Below are 16,814 nucleotides of genomic sequence, written 5' to 3'. Positions count from 1 at the left end.
AGTTTAGAAAACGAAAAAGAAAGAGAAAAAAAGCATACGGAAAAAATATACGTGAAACATGCCGATGTCATTGTCGACGTTTTTATCCATAGAGGTCGATCTGGATAGGTTAGGAAATTAGATCTAAAAATACTTGACAATCTGGAAATCGGCGCGCTGAGCCCGTCCGATCGATGTCCGTTTGATTACGTGGCCAGGTAAGCATGCTATGCAGTTTGAAAAACTGTTTTAGTCCGTACATGCGGAAAATATCTTCGAGCTATGTTCCGCTTACGGAGGTAAGCGGAGTACCTTACAAAGAAAAACTCAACAGCCCCAAAAAGCCAATCTGCACAATCAGCGGGTTTCGTGGAATATTATCGAAAGACCTTTAGTGAAACGTAATCAAATCTTCTTCCTGCATAACTAATGGATTCTATCTATTGGACAAATAATGAACCTGGTTCCTCACCCACCTCTTATGAAACTTAGACCATAGCGAAAACACAATGAGCTTGTAATCGAGTAAATACTAGGGATCAGCATGTTTCCAACTAGAAAATCTTCTAATATGTGGGCATTTAGCAAGGGCTAGTTTCGTTTTGTCTTATAAATTCGGTCTAACGAGAGAAACAGTCCCAACGTGAACAGCTACAGTGTGATGTATGTTGTTATCATTATTGTTACTCTCCATTTAGTCGCTGTGGGCCTACTAGAAACTTGGTTTGTCTTTTTTTTTTTTCTGGTACGAGCTTCCGTGCAGATATTCACTGTAAATTGCATCGCCAAGGTTAGGATCCGCTAAATTTGGATTTCGGAAACGATCGATAAGATGGTAGTGACCAATTCCTCAATAGCTCGATCTCAGACGGCCTCAGGTGAAGCGTTATAACATGGAAATTAGCATGAAGCACTAAGAGACAAGCCAGCTGGCCGTTAATTTGTGTCATCAAGATGAATGGTTTTTAACATTATTAAATTATACAGTACTACGCTGATATTCTGTGCTATTCGCCAATACGCTTAGGTATTAAGAGCGGCAATTGAAGAAAACTATGCATCAAATATATACCTACTACATAGGAGTTCTGGCTCAAACGTGCTTTCATTATGTTAACAAATAATAGTAGCAATATCTGCAGGTCTAGGAGAAACCCCGTATTTGGCATAGCGTGTTTATTTGTGCCTAGCGGGGTTTAGGCATGCGATCGCAATGAATATTGACATATTTACGACATAGTAGGGAACGAATATTGGTGCTATGGGGTTGTTCAGGGCCCATACGGTGTGCGATCATCGGCAGTACGGCAGGAGTACAGCAGAAGAAATTAGCATCTGCACCGCATTCGTGTGCAGGTCAGAGGTGGGTACTGACGACCTAATATATCAGCGATGGTATACTTTCCTCCGCGTGCCGGCACTTGAATAGAAAAAATATTATAATAATGAACTTCCTTTGTCCACGCAATTCGTGCAGGATCTACGCGTCATTGGCAGGATTTGAAGAGCTATTCCCTCCCCTAGACTCAGAACAACGCAATGTGGAAGCAGATCAAGGTAGTAAAAGTGAGGGCAAGTCAGCTATATCCTGCCATTTATTTCGCATACGTACATGTGCAGATGTGACTTTTGTCCAGGTAATGTAGTACGACGTTTAGAACTTACATTTGGTAAAATTAGCTAATTTTCGGGTCGAGAATCGAATAAGATGCTGGCAATGCTTACCACGCTAGCTCTGCTGATGCAGTTCTTCCTACGCGTATTACGCAAACGCACAGGTATCGCTGTTGCTTTTATATATATTTCTACACTATATCGCTAATTTCAAGTTATATATTGTAAGTTTGAATACTGATCAGCATCTGATACCGGAATCGTAAAGTCCCGAAGTATCCGTTACATGTGTGATAAAACAAAGCAGATTAACTAGCTTAATTAATATTTATGTCAAAAGATTATATCACGTACGGAGTCTAAGCACGTTCTGCATACTGTCACGCACAACATCGTAAAATCATGAAATTAATATATCGGTCCTTTTAACGGGTCCTTTCTACGCTTAGCTCTGTTATTATTTAATACCGACAATCCGGCTACACGGGCGGGTTTTGTCGCGGTGCAAATACGTAACACATTTTCGACGGATTAATGGGGCTGTTGTTCTTGACTCTCGCTGGAACAATTGTTGTTTCGACGGTCGTTGTCATCATTCAACATTGCTTTACTGACGCTCCTTCATTTTTTGCCTTGTCCACAATGCGAAGAAGAGGGGCGTGCGTGACCCCTCGGCGAGTTCTTACGCTTGATACGTTTGGCTCATTTTCATACGATGCTTATAATACGCTTCTTACTCGTAACTCACTTAGCTGGCTAAAGCGTCAGCCCCATCTGATTGTTTACCTTCTTTTCTGTTCTCCGCACTCCGGTCCTTCGAAATTGTAGTGTTATTATTATCCTTAATATATTAGTTAGCGTTGGCTTAATATATTAATTAACAAACGGCGTAAGTTTTTGATTTTCGGTCATACTCAGGCCTTTTGAATTCGAAATCGTTTATAGACGTACATGAGAAAGCTGTAGGGGGTAAGGTGGACCATAGTTTGATACGTATCCATATACAAAGTTGGCTGGTGCAGTAAATAATGGCTGGGTACAACTGATATTCGAAGCAGTTGTAAATGTATCTGAGGATGACTCATTATTAATGAGTGATTTAAAGCTGACGCGTCCATTTCCCAATGTCGTAATGTTACGGTTATTGAAAAAACCTCATTCATTTATTCATTGATGAATTCGCAGAACATGAAAATACTGCCATTCGATCGTCGTTCAGATCCTATCAATCCTCCTTAATAATACACACCTTAACAAATGTTTGCCAGCTAAGTAATAGAAAATCATTTCATCATAGATCATCATACGAACTTTAAGGCGACAACGCATTGTGGATTTATTCCCAAAAGAAAAATAGGCAAGACAGATGAAGGCCACCCCACAAAGCCCGCTGCGTTATTACGCGCGTGCAGATTCAGTTAAAAAAAATACGAAAAAAAAAAAAAAAAAAAAAAAAAAACTAAAATAAGGACCCACTTTCTACAAAGAGTAGGCCTTCTCCAATAAACAGAAGAAAAACAGGCGGCCTCTATGTCCTACGTAACAAAGAACGGAAACCGAAAGGTCAAAGCTTCTCGATTGTCCTGTCAGTGAACGGGTCATGTAGTGAATGTATTTGCATCTTCTCGTAGCCCATTGGCCATAGCACTACTATAACCTGATGTGTCACGGGGTCCCTGTTGCATCTCTGTTATTATTATCACAGTCTCTAGTTGAGAAGGAAGCTCGTTCAATTTCGTCCTATAAGCAGTGCAGCTGACTGATGATGAAAAAATACTGCTAAATTATTGTCGTAATAGTAAGTAATAAATGGAGAAATCTACGGAGGACTGATTCATAGGCTATCCCGTAAAACACGTTGCTCCCTGGTATAAAATGTACATTTCGAACAAATAGTACTAGGTTCATGCCTGGCAGAGAACAGCTATTCGAAATCTCTATAGCCAAAACTTGTTTAGTTCCCTCATTTCATCATTTTAGACCCTGCTTGTTTTCAATAATGTTATATCTTCTCCAATAGCGTTACTGTGAGACATAATTCCATTGTGTTGATCGGTATTATTTATGCTGGATTTAGTTAATGCTTACTCGTGCTTCATTTAGAATTTGTCATTATCGTCTGCTTATCCTCACCCTTAGTAGCACAGGAAAACGGATGAATCGGAATCGAGAATAGTGACGGGGGCAGAAAGGTCAAGCGAAGAAGCTTTTAGGAAAACGCCTTAGCTTTATACTCACCTTGTTAATAGCTACTAGTATATGCAATATAGGCAGGCGTTTACCTATGCTGTAATTAAAGTCATAGAAAAAAAAAAAAAAAAATAGTACTACTTTTCGTTATGTACACATGAATCTTTATCTATATCTGGGCGCCGTGTGATTAATGTTACTAGAAGTTATATCAGTATTATATGGACCAGAAGAGACATGGCATATATCACAGTAATCTTTTGTAAATGACTAACGTATCTGGAGATATAGAGAAAAAAAATGTATGAACCCTACGATTATATGGCCATTTAGTCGTATATCTTTCTAGGCTAGCAGGCTTTGTGAACTAAAATATCTACAAATACTTATGTGCTTGCATTAAAACGCCTTGAAAGAAAATGAAACTTCAAGGTACGTAGAACGGCAAATGATGAGCTGCTTTGGGGAGAATTGGACACAGGACGGCTTCACTCAATAAGAGGTAGGAATATGGAATGGCCTTTTATCGGACAGTCCTGCAAAGTCGTTAACTAGTCAGTGGAGATCGATATGGGGACGACGGCTAATATGGACACAAACACGATTCGATTAAACCGGTATTCAGCTTTCAACCTCAAAGCATCCTGACATTTATTGTAATACTGTTTTGGTTACTAGAAGGTACATATGTGCCTGTTACTAAACGGGGCTGAGAAAAGGTTCTTGAAAGCAGGCTGCAAGGAACCTTCCTCGGAATAAGTGTATTACGTTTGAAGAAGAAGGACCTAACACTAGGCATGATGCAAACAAAAAAAAGAAAAGCTGCGCTAGGCAGAAGGCAACTGGGTGAGTGGGCAAAACATAGAAGTTGCACAAAACTAATCGAGCTCGATACAAATAGAAGTTGGACGCCAACTAGGCGGAGTTCATACGATCGCTATGCAGTCCTAAAAGGCGATACTTTTTTTACGGTAGTTTTGACTAACGTAGGGATACTAAAACATGAAATCTAACTGTTAAACTAGCTAGTTATAGCATTCGACAAACACTTTTTCAGCTCACTCTTCCATAACGAACGAGGTTTCCTAAGTTAGTATCGTTGTATGTATAGGACTAGACCAGACGAATAAGCGTAACACCGCTATCATCCATCTGTGACCAGCAGGCATAACTGTATTATCTCGCCTTTTAACGTGCGGGACCGGGTGTTTGAATGAAACCGAAGTCGACTGGTGAAAGCATCGAACGCAGTACGAGGTGCATCAGCTTTAGCCGACTAACGCTGTCATTCTTCAATACCCGTCTGGTCGAATTCTCTATTTGACATTCACTATCTTATTCGTAAACGGACCACCTCGTGAATGTAAGATTTTAACATGATGAAACGATGCACTATTTGAAGTTAGCCCCATTATCCTAGGTTATGAATTAAATAAACCTTGCCATTTACAAAAAAATCAGAAATTCACACCTTCTAATATTAGTATTTTCGCCGTTGCGGGCTTCTACAGGCTTGGATTTCTCTTTCATTCTGTCACATGTCCAACTTCACCGGAGCTGGTAAAACGCCATAAAATTCGCAATAATTACATTTTACGCTACCAATGTACAATACGTTCTTCTTCTCCGTCGCGTGTATGTATTTACGTCGGTTTCATTTGTAGCTTCTCACCATTTACACGGCGATATATATACTATCCCAAAGAGGGCGGCGGGAAGACTATCCTTATCTCTGCACCGGTATCGTTGAGTCAGCTGCAGTCCCTCGGGATCGGAAAGTTGTATAGTACTTTACCTCTCTCCTTGTTGATTACAATTCTTTTTATGTAAAGACAGCATCACGCTTTATAGTGGCCTGCGAAACGAAGAGCAGAACACTCCGCCACCTTTACGTCAAGCCACGTTTGACCACGACAAAAGTCGCATGCTCCCGTGCCAGTCAGATCACTAAGGAAACTTCTAGATTTATCTATGTACCAGACACCTCACATATGGCCGGTAAACGATAAGGCAAATGCGTATAAAACAGCTTTGCATGTCACACTACGGCTTTACAATAGTCGCCTGTATGGCATTATTTCTCCGGTACCCTTCCGGGTGTCGAACTGACAGAATAATTGGCCGGACTCTGATCCACTCGGACCGCTCGGACGACTAGCTGTCGAAGTACAGCATGCTTCACACAGAAATGACTGTGGATCTCGAGCACATATGAATAATTGAGGATAAATAGTGGAGGACATATTACAACTGAAAAGCTCTCTGACTTTGTGTGGTACCTTTTTTCGCCCTGTTAGTCTCGTGCAGATACGCGAAAATAGAGGCGTCGTTTACTTCAACGTGGGGAACGATGTTGTCTATCTGTGTATTTGTGCATCATCTGCTTAAGAAAGTAGTAACGAGGTCTGCGTCCCCTCACCCCCAAATCTCCATTGTGACAATTTGTCACAATGGAGATTTGGGATGGAGAGGCTACCCCACATGACACGATTAAATCTAATATCCAACGTCTTCCTAGCCGGGCTTCGCGAAGCGTCCATGTCTTTCTGCTATGTTTTGGCCGCAAGTGAACTCACGTTACCCTAAACAGGCCAACTTCGTTTACTAGGTTACGTTGGGTAGCCCGAGGGTACCGTCCGACGATCAACTACTATGTTAGTTGGTAACCTCTAGAGGGGTTTGTTTCACACAAGACGGATTCTCACGTATTCTTGCTCTGTATCCTTACGTTACTGTTTGAGGGCTGACATCCTGCGTGTCAGGCCATTGTCTCCGACAAAGGACGTTCAGGCTGTTTTAGGCTTTACATTAGGCTGCCTAACCATTAAGCGTTACTTGACAGTCCCTCTATTTGAGCTTCGCTCCAAGCAGTCTAACCTTCGGTGTAACAAGCTAGCAAATATTCATATGTCTACATATATATTGTCATGTTCTTGTCACGCCCGAGCGTACGTGACAAGAGTACTACATTTTGACTCTCGCTGCCTTCAAGGTCATTGAGTCGATAAGTCGGCTTTAGGTTGGGTTTGGAAGACAGGCGTTCTAGCGTACCAAAATAGTTTTACCTGTTCGAATTTTTACTAGAAGGTGTCTTTTGCAACAGGCATTGTCAAAGCGATCTATTATGAATAAACGTTCTAATTGTATATTACGAGTGCAACAATTATAGGGTTGAATTTACAAATAGCTTTATCTATGTAACGAAGGTGTCTGATATAGCTAAATGATGTTTCCGTTGCGTATATTCGTTAGGAAGACCTAGTCCTTATCCACAAACCATTTGATGATATTGTAATGAACGTTACAGCTCTATCATTACGCGCGTCAATTCTAGATTCTCAGGATTAAAATAGCGTCAGACAAAACAGCTCGAACAGAATATCGGCGGCCCTTCAGACACTTAGCATTATGTCCTTTCGGTATATCGTCTTCTTGCATTTTGTAAGCGTTTACTTCTCATTCTGCCTCGATCAATTAATTGGCCCGAATAGTATATGTCTAGAGTCTTTATCTATAAATCTTAAGAGAAACATAACATAGAGAGCATTCAATACTGAATATCTTCGGTGGACTTTCTTGCTCTTTTTTGAAGGAAGAAACTTAAGTCGATTTTCGCTTAGATCGACTCTTCATATTTTAATCAACTTCAAGACTATATATTCCCCTTCTATTTATGAGACCATCCACTAAAGACGCGTTAGTGGACATTTCAACTGCCCAAAAAAGCAAAACGAAGGGGAACAATTTATAGAAGAATAGCCATCCTCCAACGGACAATGCTGGTGCATAGGATCGATCTTAATCTAGTAACTATTTTGATGTTTCGTCGTCTGCCAATGGTCAGACTTGACAATGCCGTTGTAAAAATAATCTTTATTTCTTCACAAAAAAGGTCTCATACGTTTCGTCGACTCGACAACATTTTACCTTGAATTAGAATATCAGTGGTAGACGCGTTGGGTGGCAAAAAACAACGCTTTCAATTCTGTTGTTCCCTTGGTGCTTGACCGAAAACGAAAAGTCGTCGATATGCAATGGCGTATATGAATAAAGCCTCTCTAGCTGATACTACTCTTTAGAAGTGCCTTGCTAAGATCAAAATGGCATTTGGACGAGGTAAAATCTATAGTTCTCTACTAGAGGGCCAGCGTCGTCGTTGTCGTCGTCGTCGTCGTATATAGAATACATTTCCGCAACATTGTAACATTAAAAGAAACGAAGTGAATGGATCACAAATGCTGCCTGCTACGTGTTACGTAATATACCCGTGTTTGATGCGTGATCAAACTCAAAATAAAGCTGTTTAATCTGAAACAGGGTAAACAGATTAATGGAAAAAGCAAGAACATATAAAAGCGTATATTACCTAATCATCAATTTTAAATAAACGTGCAAATGCTTTATTGTACCGTTCAACGTACCTGGCCTGAATACTGCCTCCACCTCATAATGATACGAATTTTTATTTTGAAGTTGAGGCATAGTCAAATGACTGGATCAAGGTTCAGGTCCTTTTCGGCCTTCTGATATGCTCCTTCTATCGTTGTCGTTCCGGTTTCTATTTTCAGAGGAGTACGTGCCAGTAATTTACGCATCTTGGCAACTACCACCTCGTCGAGTGCCCGTAAAGAATCGCCGCATACGTCGAAGAAGATACCTTGATGACAACTATGTCGACCTCGAAAGTGTAAGTAGCCGAGCTGACGGTACACGCAAGAATATAAAGGGTCGATATGACTTCAGAAAAAAATATCGTATACGATGCGTTGTTACGTAGTAGTAGAGAAACAAAGTGCCGTCAAAAGGTGTTAAACGTGATACACATTCGGGGCACCGTTATTGAAGGAGCATTTTTTTTTGCTAACATAGTTAACCTAAACCTTATTCTATCTAAATCTTTCATCAATTAATGAATATAGAATCACATGGTGGAGTTCAATATGGCATCCCTAAAAAGTAACGGCCAAGGACATATTATCGGTGCTATGCCCGTGTGCCAGGTACCTCAAGCATGCATTTTTTAGCAACGACCTCATTTCGAGAACACCATGGATGATATACATAGGTATGAATCGGAAATCGCTTGATGAAAGTATTTATTTAGGAAGATATGCACGCAGTAATAGGGAAGATACGATCTTCTTCGTGCTGAGCGCCTGTGATAGAGGGTGTTTCGAGGATAGACGCCTCAACAGCTCAAAAGCCGACAGGCCCAACCGTACCTAAAGGCTTTGAGTTTTCCGTCCGATATTGCCGCTAGTCGTTGTTTCAGACGACTGGCGGCTTTTCCAGTCGTCCGAACGAAGTGTTTCTACGTCCAGCTTTAAACTTAGGCCAGCTTAGCTGTCCTTAAGTTTAATAGTTCCATCACAAAGACAGCAATAACACACTAACTACAATGAGTTAAAATTGCTTTCGAGGAGACTTCCTGCTTAGATACCACGGCTGAACTGAGACTTATCTAAAACTAGGTGATAGAAAGTTTTGGAGCGCGTGACGACGTGTTCGGCTTGAATAACAGTTTAGCTTTGTTGAGAACCGAAGGATTGTACGATCTGTAATTTGCAAGGTATGACTTGGAATATATGACTTAATATCGATCATTTATTAAGCTTCGCCGCGTTGGCCCATTTAGTTTATGTAATTTTTAGGCCCAGACGAGTTGTAAGTCCTAGTTGGATCGCATCTCGGTTCATTGAACAGTGGCTAGTGTACGTATGCATCGATTATGCTGAATAAAGTTCTCTTCTCTTCTAAAGCAGTCTGATTCCTAAGGGTAATCTTATCGGTGTGTTTGACTATCGGGAATCCTCAAGATAACGCCACGATTTAAAAAAAAAAAAAACAGTTTCATATATAGCGGCCCCCAAAGGCGATGCTCAAATACGGGAACTGTTAAGCGTGGCCGATAGCCTCCTTTTCCCTGAAATTTGGCTTAAGACGAATCGGGGAACAAATGTCGCGTGGACCTTATATGTTTAACGGTGATTTCCCCATAGCAGCGCAAGAGGGACTAATCATTTATTGGATCCGACAGAATTATATGAGCTCTGCTTCCTGATATGTCTGAAATCTCCTCTGTCAGTTTTACTTGCAAAATTGTATTTTTGTATGTATAGAATTAAGGAGACAATATGATATATGTATACGCCCAGATATCATTTTCTATACATCTTTTCAATAAGTTGTTCTCAATAACGCTACTGTGATGTCGAAGTATCTTCAACTCTTAGCAAAACTTGTCCTAAAAAAATAATTATATCCCGAAAAGCAAGGAAATTAAGAATGGGGATTACCCCAAGTGTTCTGTCTTAAAGATACGAGTGCTTCGTACAAAAATCTTTAATATGCATCTAAAATCATAAAACACTTTCCAGTTTGTTAATAGTCAGAAGTAGTAGTAATGATGGCTAGAAATACATGTACCTTCTTTGATTTTCAGTATCAGATAGCTTGTTGCCACTCTGAAGATTAAAGAAAGATCCAAAGATTTGTTCCTATTACGCCAGAGAAAACGATGTAAACAATCGGGTTGTACGAGGTAAAAAATCGGGGCTACACAATTTGATAGCTGCAAATGGTTAAACGACATCGACTTTGTGTATACTTAAAAACTTCTACATCTATATGCGCCACTGTGAAAATAACGCAGATGCAGTGAAGAGCTTCGGTTGTGAAAACCTCCTATCCTAGAAATGGAACGCTAGGAAATAACATGTTAAACTAGGCCAAACGTCGTTTTACCCACTAGAGGTCGCAATAGGTCGAAATAAGTCGTAAATTATGCATTACCTTTTCAAAACGTTAACCCAGTCAGGTTTAACCGCGATCCAGTGTTCGTGCTTTGTATTATTATAAGGCCTGTTATTAATAGTCCCGGTAACCACTGACCTTAGGATTCATAACTTTTCGCTGGGCTTGGACTAACTTTACCACGCGAGTGGGTGCATTGGTGAGTGTACCGTAGGTGCAGTATTGGGCGCACGGAATCTACGACTTTACTGCGATTGTCTTCTATCGCGTCTATCTGATATACCGAGCAAAGGATGTTTATCTCCAATTCGTTTAAGCTTGGAATTTTTGGATGGAAATTTTTTGTTAGAAGCGGCGCACAGCAAGACGGCGTAACAAACAAGGGGGTATAAAGGCAACGCGGTCGAACACCGACCTCTTTGGTCGGCTAAAAACGTGATCACGCAAGTTTTTGTTAATTATACAGAGACATACGTAGAGAGGTTAAACCAGTATAGCCATTCAGGGGTATAAAATAAGATGAATCTAAAAATAGGTATAATATGTTTCGCATTGAGAGAGATGTCCAAAAATGAAGTTAAGATGAATCGAAGACGAGGGTAGTCTATAAACAGTTGCTGCCTTTACATCGCACAAGCAAGTTCTGACTCCCTAGACTTTTCCCTATTATCCACGTTCATTCTCAATGGGAATTAACGCGTACTCAGTTAATTTGATAACTGAACCTAAAGCTAAGGAGTTTCGACAGCCCTGTTATGGGATCAGGTCGTTGAATAAACTCGAAAAAGACTTGTTCAAAAGTACGCGCTTAATATGCGCTGATTTCGAGCATCACCATAAGCCTTGATTACTGCACACGGAATATTATGTACGGATGAGCTCTGACGTACGGAATCGCATTTCCGGTATGACAGCTCGTACAACAGGCTGCCATTGAAATGTCATTTCTGGTCACCGTCATACTAAATAGGACTTAGAGAGTTCGACATTTGCTATTTGAATTCGCTCGGTAGTATTTTGCACGGACCTTTTGACTGGCTTTTTCAACACGCAATATATAGCAAACGTCGTTTGTGTGACCAAAGCAACATCAAAGACTTAAAAGTCTCGAAGGGAAAGCTCACACTTTTTACTTCGATATTGAATTAGTCTTCATCTTACTATACAAAAGAGATATATTTTCAGATTTCTTAGACTGTTTAGGAGGCGATCGCCTTCCGGTCAAGGACAGATTCTTCGGCTCAATAATAATAGATATCTTGAACTTTTTTTACAAGCGAACCGCACCTCGAAGGTGGCAGTTGGTTTTCATTAACATTTCTTGGATATTACCGTAGTATTGTTAAAACGTATATTCATATGTTTAATCATTGATGGCTTTTTTACAGCAGCTGATTGTTGCCTATGGAATGATTGCTTTCGATTTGTAAGACTCCTTGAAAGGAGAAAGCACAAATCAAGCCATTTCTCCTCCAGAGGAAATGAAAGGTCACAATGAGTCCTTTGCAGTCATACTCACAGTGGTGAAGCCTGTGAGGCCAAATTCTTACCGAGAGCGAGCCTGAACCAGGTGCACAGTGCCAATGACGCCGATAACTCTAAATCGTTCTGTCCATTCGACTAATGTAGGAGCCTTCTTCTCTGAAACACCGTGGGTATGCCAGGCAATCCCTAGCACCCAATAATAACAGCAAGCTAATAATGGTACAACCAGCTCTGCATAACAGTCAGTCTGATGATAAAGCAGACTAGCGCTTGGCGAAGACATCATCAAAGGCTCGCCAGGCCAACAGAAAGATGGGCCTGATTAAAGTGGCGCAGGTCTACCAGGGTTTCGCAGACCAAGGAAACATCTATGCTCTAAACTATGAGCCCTGGGTTCGTTATTTTATGGCTCGTTTCTATCTAACATTCTAAGTTTGCGAACCCAATTAAAGGTCTTACTTTAAGTTATTCGTAGATCAATGCTATCTGATATCCACGTTTTGACATTATTCAATGCGCTTGCGCTACTCATAAAGTACAGTGATTCCTTTAAATACTCGTATACATACGTATTAGTAACAGTAAATTTGCACTAAATCTGGTAAAGGGCAATCGACCTGTGTGTACAATACCCTAATAAGGGCCGTTTCCACGACACTAATTAGTAAGTAGGGGCAATATAACTGAGTTTGTGAACTGAGGAAAAAGCACATAATGATTTATAGTGGGTATCTTGCAAGTACCGAAGTCTGGGGTAAATAACGGTTTTGTATTACAATTGCTATATGATGATAACCAATAGACTAATATGAATCTGAATACTTCAAATTCTATTATGTTTAAAGAAATGATGCGCTGACGGAACCAAGACGAATTACTAAAACCTCAAGAACTACAGAATAAGGCGTATTCCTTCGATAGCTAAACAGGGCGATACGGGTGGTGCCAATAATGCACGTTTTTTTAGTCTTTTGTTCAAAATATACGTCATAAGTACGTCGAGCACTTCTCTGTCTAAAGCTTTAGAAATAATTTTCGGTTCTTCAACCGTCAAACGGGTAACTCTGCATTTTTTTTTTGCTCGCAGCTAACTCGCTGAAACCCTTCTAAACTGTGTTGAGTATTTGCCCGGAATCTATGCTTTACCTCTGAGGCTTAGGCTTTGCGCGTTAACCTTCACGCCATCCGTAAACTTGCAGACGGCTGTCAAGCTAGCCCGATAGGGAAGTGTACGGTATCGAGATATGGCAATGATCTCTTTGAAAAAAACGTGTGAGACTGTCTAAGCTAAACTGAAAATGTTTCCTACATCAGTAATTGAGGAGTTCAACCAGATGCTTTCTCTTAGTAGGCATCGGACTTGATGCCATGTTAAGTAATTTGTTCGCATTGTTCAGGGGTTCAGCTGAGACCTGTTTGCCCGCCCATACCATTGAACACTTTGGTCAGTAAAAGTCGAGTAAATGTCTAATTCATTGGAAAGGGACAGTAGACGAAAGCTAAATCCAAATGAAAACACTTTTATTGTAGTACACGCGGATTCTACCGCGATTTTCGAGCGGGTAATCGGGCTCCGAGGGGAACTAATTCTATCGGCCTGCAGGTGAGCGACAGGTAAGGTTATGAAAGGATGCATCGGTTATCGGATAATCCAAAATTTTTCATAAGAGTACAGACAACCTTACAGCAACTTTCGATAAGTCCTCAATTTTTCAGAGACAAATGTAGAATACGAGGTGTTGGGAAATCTAGCGGAGTCATGCTTCGATGGACTGCGGGCATTTGTGGTATCTGGAATGGCCCAGACATACCAAGGCGTCCGTCGTTCTAGAAAGGTGAAACACTATCGGGGTTGATCTCCGATACGAACCTATAATAATATAAACAGTTAAAGCAATACTGGTCGAGATCGGGGTTTGATACGTCGCTCTTTCGTTCTAGCAGTAAAAATGTGCACACTTCATAGGAGCTCGAGAAGCAGCGGAACTATACTTCTTCACAGAAGTACTAATCTCGCTGTTCCTGGCTATTTTGTTTTTCAAATATCGATTTTTGACAAACTGCCTAAAACTGTCCCCTCATATAAAGGTCCGTCGCACCTTCCCAACAATACCTTTGCGTAGGTTATAATGTCTGGTCGATGAGCATGCTGCGGTCGTGAGACGCAATAGCTCTCGCACCCTGGAACGTGAGGGTGAGCCTTCGGCCGCCAAGAGTGATGATGCAACCAGCGTGATACGGTTTGGGCAGCGGGTTTCCAAAGCGTTAACTACGTGTCACGCTTAGCCACGAGTTGACAGGAGTGCTTAAATCGTTTTCAAAATTGTTATTACGATAACAGTTCTAAATACCAGAACTTGTGCACTGCCGTATTCGTTCTGTGGAGATGAACAAATATTGATAACCATGGTGGCGGGATGGCTGGATTTTGCCGGTCGTATACGTAATACCAGTAGTATAGGTCTGCCGAAAATCAATTCTGTTATTTAGCGCTGATCTATGTTCCTACGATACCGAATCAAACACACAATCGCTCTTTGTTCAATCCGCCAGATTCGAAGGCGTCTGACTTGGCATTGGCGGTTTCGTTTATCAGGCAATCATTTTGTAGAGCTTTCATAAAAAGTTAAGATGGATCCATAGTATCCTATCTCATCGAGGACCTGTGTGGAACAGTGGCAGACGGTGCCATGTGATTATTCGGATTTATATTGGTTCATCTTCATCTTTTTTTATTTTTATACAGACGCTAATTTGCTTGCAAATATCGCAGATGCAGAGTAGAATATATTGTAAAACTAGTAACAGTACTGGCGAATCCACTGAGCGCAAATAACGAAATGGACGCATAAGGTGCAGAGAGTCCGTGGTAGTTTAGTGGTTAAGGTGTCTGACACGCTTTGTTTTGCGCTCGGAGTCCGCCAGCTAGCCAGCCAGCTAGCCAGCCAGCCGTACGATGAAACGCCTGACGACGACATCAAACTCGATGGCAAAACGAAATGGCAGAACACTCCAGGAGCTGGTGCAGTGCGTTAAATCTGTTTGACTGTTATACGTGTTTCATTGAGGAGTCGCTGTAACCCAGAGCTGTGAACGTGCGACGAATCTTCGAAGTGCGGTGCGGCACTGAAGTCGTATAGATAAATTGAAAGTGGCGGGCGTCACACATATACGTAGACGCTTTTGTTTGCGCAGAGCAGTTTTATTAGATTCTTACGACCTACGGAATTTTTTAAGCTAAATGTAAAAAACAAAGATCACAACTCAGTTTGGGTATCACGGTTATCTTGTTTTTCCATGTAATGATTAGGATGTCCTACTTTAATTGGAAGTTTGATATGCAATAACGGGGACAGTTATTTATTATTATACAACCTTATAACCTTTTATCGTATTGTTTATGTTGCTGTAGTAAGGCTCTATGGGACTTAAGCAACACGTTTTACTGTTCTTTTCAATCTATCGAAATATATTTGCGTAGCGAAAAATCAGCATTCCTTTTTGTTATACAATCAATGTGCATCCCAGCCTTTCACACCGATTCACATCTTTATCTCTCTTTATTTAATATTTAGATAATTATGTAACTATTTGAAAATCTCAGCAGTCTATACGTTTGTCCTGCAAGCGTGATGACTTCATAGCAAGGTTCAAATATGGCGACCCAAGGTCAGACGGCGCGTCCAGCACCAGCTAATAAAGAACGCAGATTGACACAATATGTTCATTTCAATACAATAACAACTTAGCCTTTATGGCCTGATACAATTTTCGATGAGCATCGGCTAGGTGCTGTTTCAACCGCGTACGCGATGGCAAAAAAACTTTTCATAAGAACGTTTTATTACCCATACTAGGGTGGTCTAATTTTTCCATGCTGGAGGGTTTTTAGTGTATTTGAGCGTTCGATTTGCTTAGTTATACAGCGCCAGAAATATAATAGCATTCAGTGTTCAGCTCTCACATTTTGGGGCTTTTTCTATTAGTTTCGATAACTTACCAACGACAAAGCGGCCGAAAGTTACGAAGCTAAAACCTAAAAGTATGGCTCTAGGCCTTTTAAGTAGCACGTAGCTCACAGTTAAGGCTGTTGATTGTTTGTGATGCTGTTACTGCCGAATCCTAGGTCACCCTAGGTTTACTGCGGACAAGTCATACTATACATCCAACAAGCGAAACTTAGGATCAATACAACGGTAAACACGAAACTTACTACCGTTACCACTGCTTTTGGTGCTTACATAATTTTCCTGGTGGTCGTAACAGATCGAGAGCGCCGGTAGACAATAAAACCTCGGCCACAATCAGCTGATATCGCTGACAGCATGAGATTAGTGGGGGTAGCAAGATGGGTGGAAATAAGAACGATATTTTCTCTCAAAATGTCCCAAAAAATAAGCATCAGCTGCGTCAAAATGGCTTCAGCAGTAACAGAAACACAGCGGCACGTTACGGGTTAACGTAATAAGGAACAAGTATGGTAAACATATCGTATACATGGAGGTAAATATATCGTGTACATGAGGGTCGAGTCAGCCGCATAAAGACGAAATGTCGATTAAACGACAAAATAAACAAAAGGCAAGCCAATAGAAAAGTGATGCAAGAACTGTTCGTGTATATTCGATACATGTAGTACTAAATATATTTGTTAACTGTTATCGAAGCGATGCCAGTCGAAAGTGTTCACTCGTTTTGTAGTGAGCATCCTGTGACCTATTCGACATAAGTGAAATTTTCATTGGACATAAATGGCGTCCCCCGCAAGCTTAATTCGGATGTCGTACTGCTTT

General features: G+C 40.8%; 1 protein-coding gene across 2 annotated transcripts in view; it reads left to right on the top strand.

The window, feature by feature from the left end:
- Positions 1 to 16,814, top strand: part of LOC111273876 (uncharacterized) — a 78,262-nt gene that overhangs the window by 27,584 nt on the left and 33,864 nt on the right. For both annotated transcript variants that reach the window (XM_086973655.1, XM_086973654.1), the window contains one exon: positions 8,352 to 8,470. The gene's annotated coding sequence lies outside the window, so the exon portion shown is untranslated. The remainder of the gene's footprint in view (positions 1 to 8,351; positions 8,471 to 16,814) is intronic.

Source organism: Varroa jacobsoni, unplaced genomic scaffold, assembly GCF_002532875.2.
Source record: "Varroa jacobsoni isolate VJ856 unplaced genomic scaffold, vjacob_1.0 scaffold_233, whole genome shotgun sequence".
Lineage (NCBI taxonomy): Eukaryota > Metazoa > Arthropoda > Arachnida > Mesostigmata > Varroidae > Varroa > Varroa jacobsoni.
The sequence above is the reverse complement of the archived record's forward strand: the minus strand, read 5'-3'. Positions and strand labels throughout refer to the sequence as shown.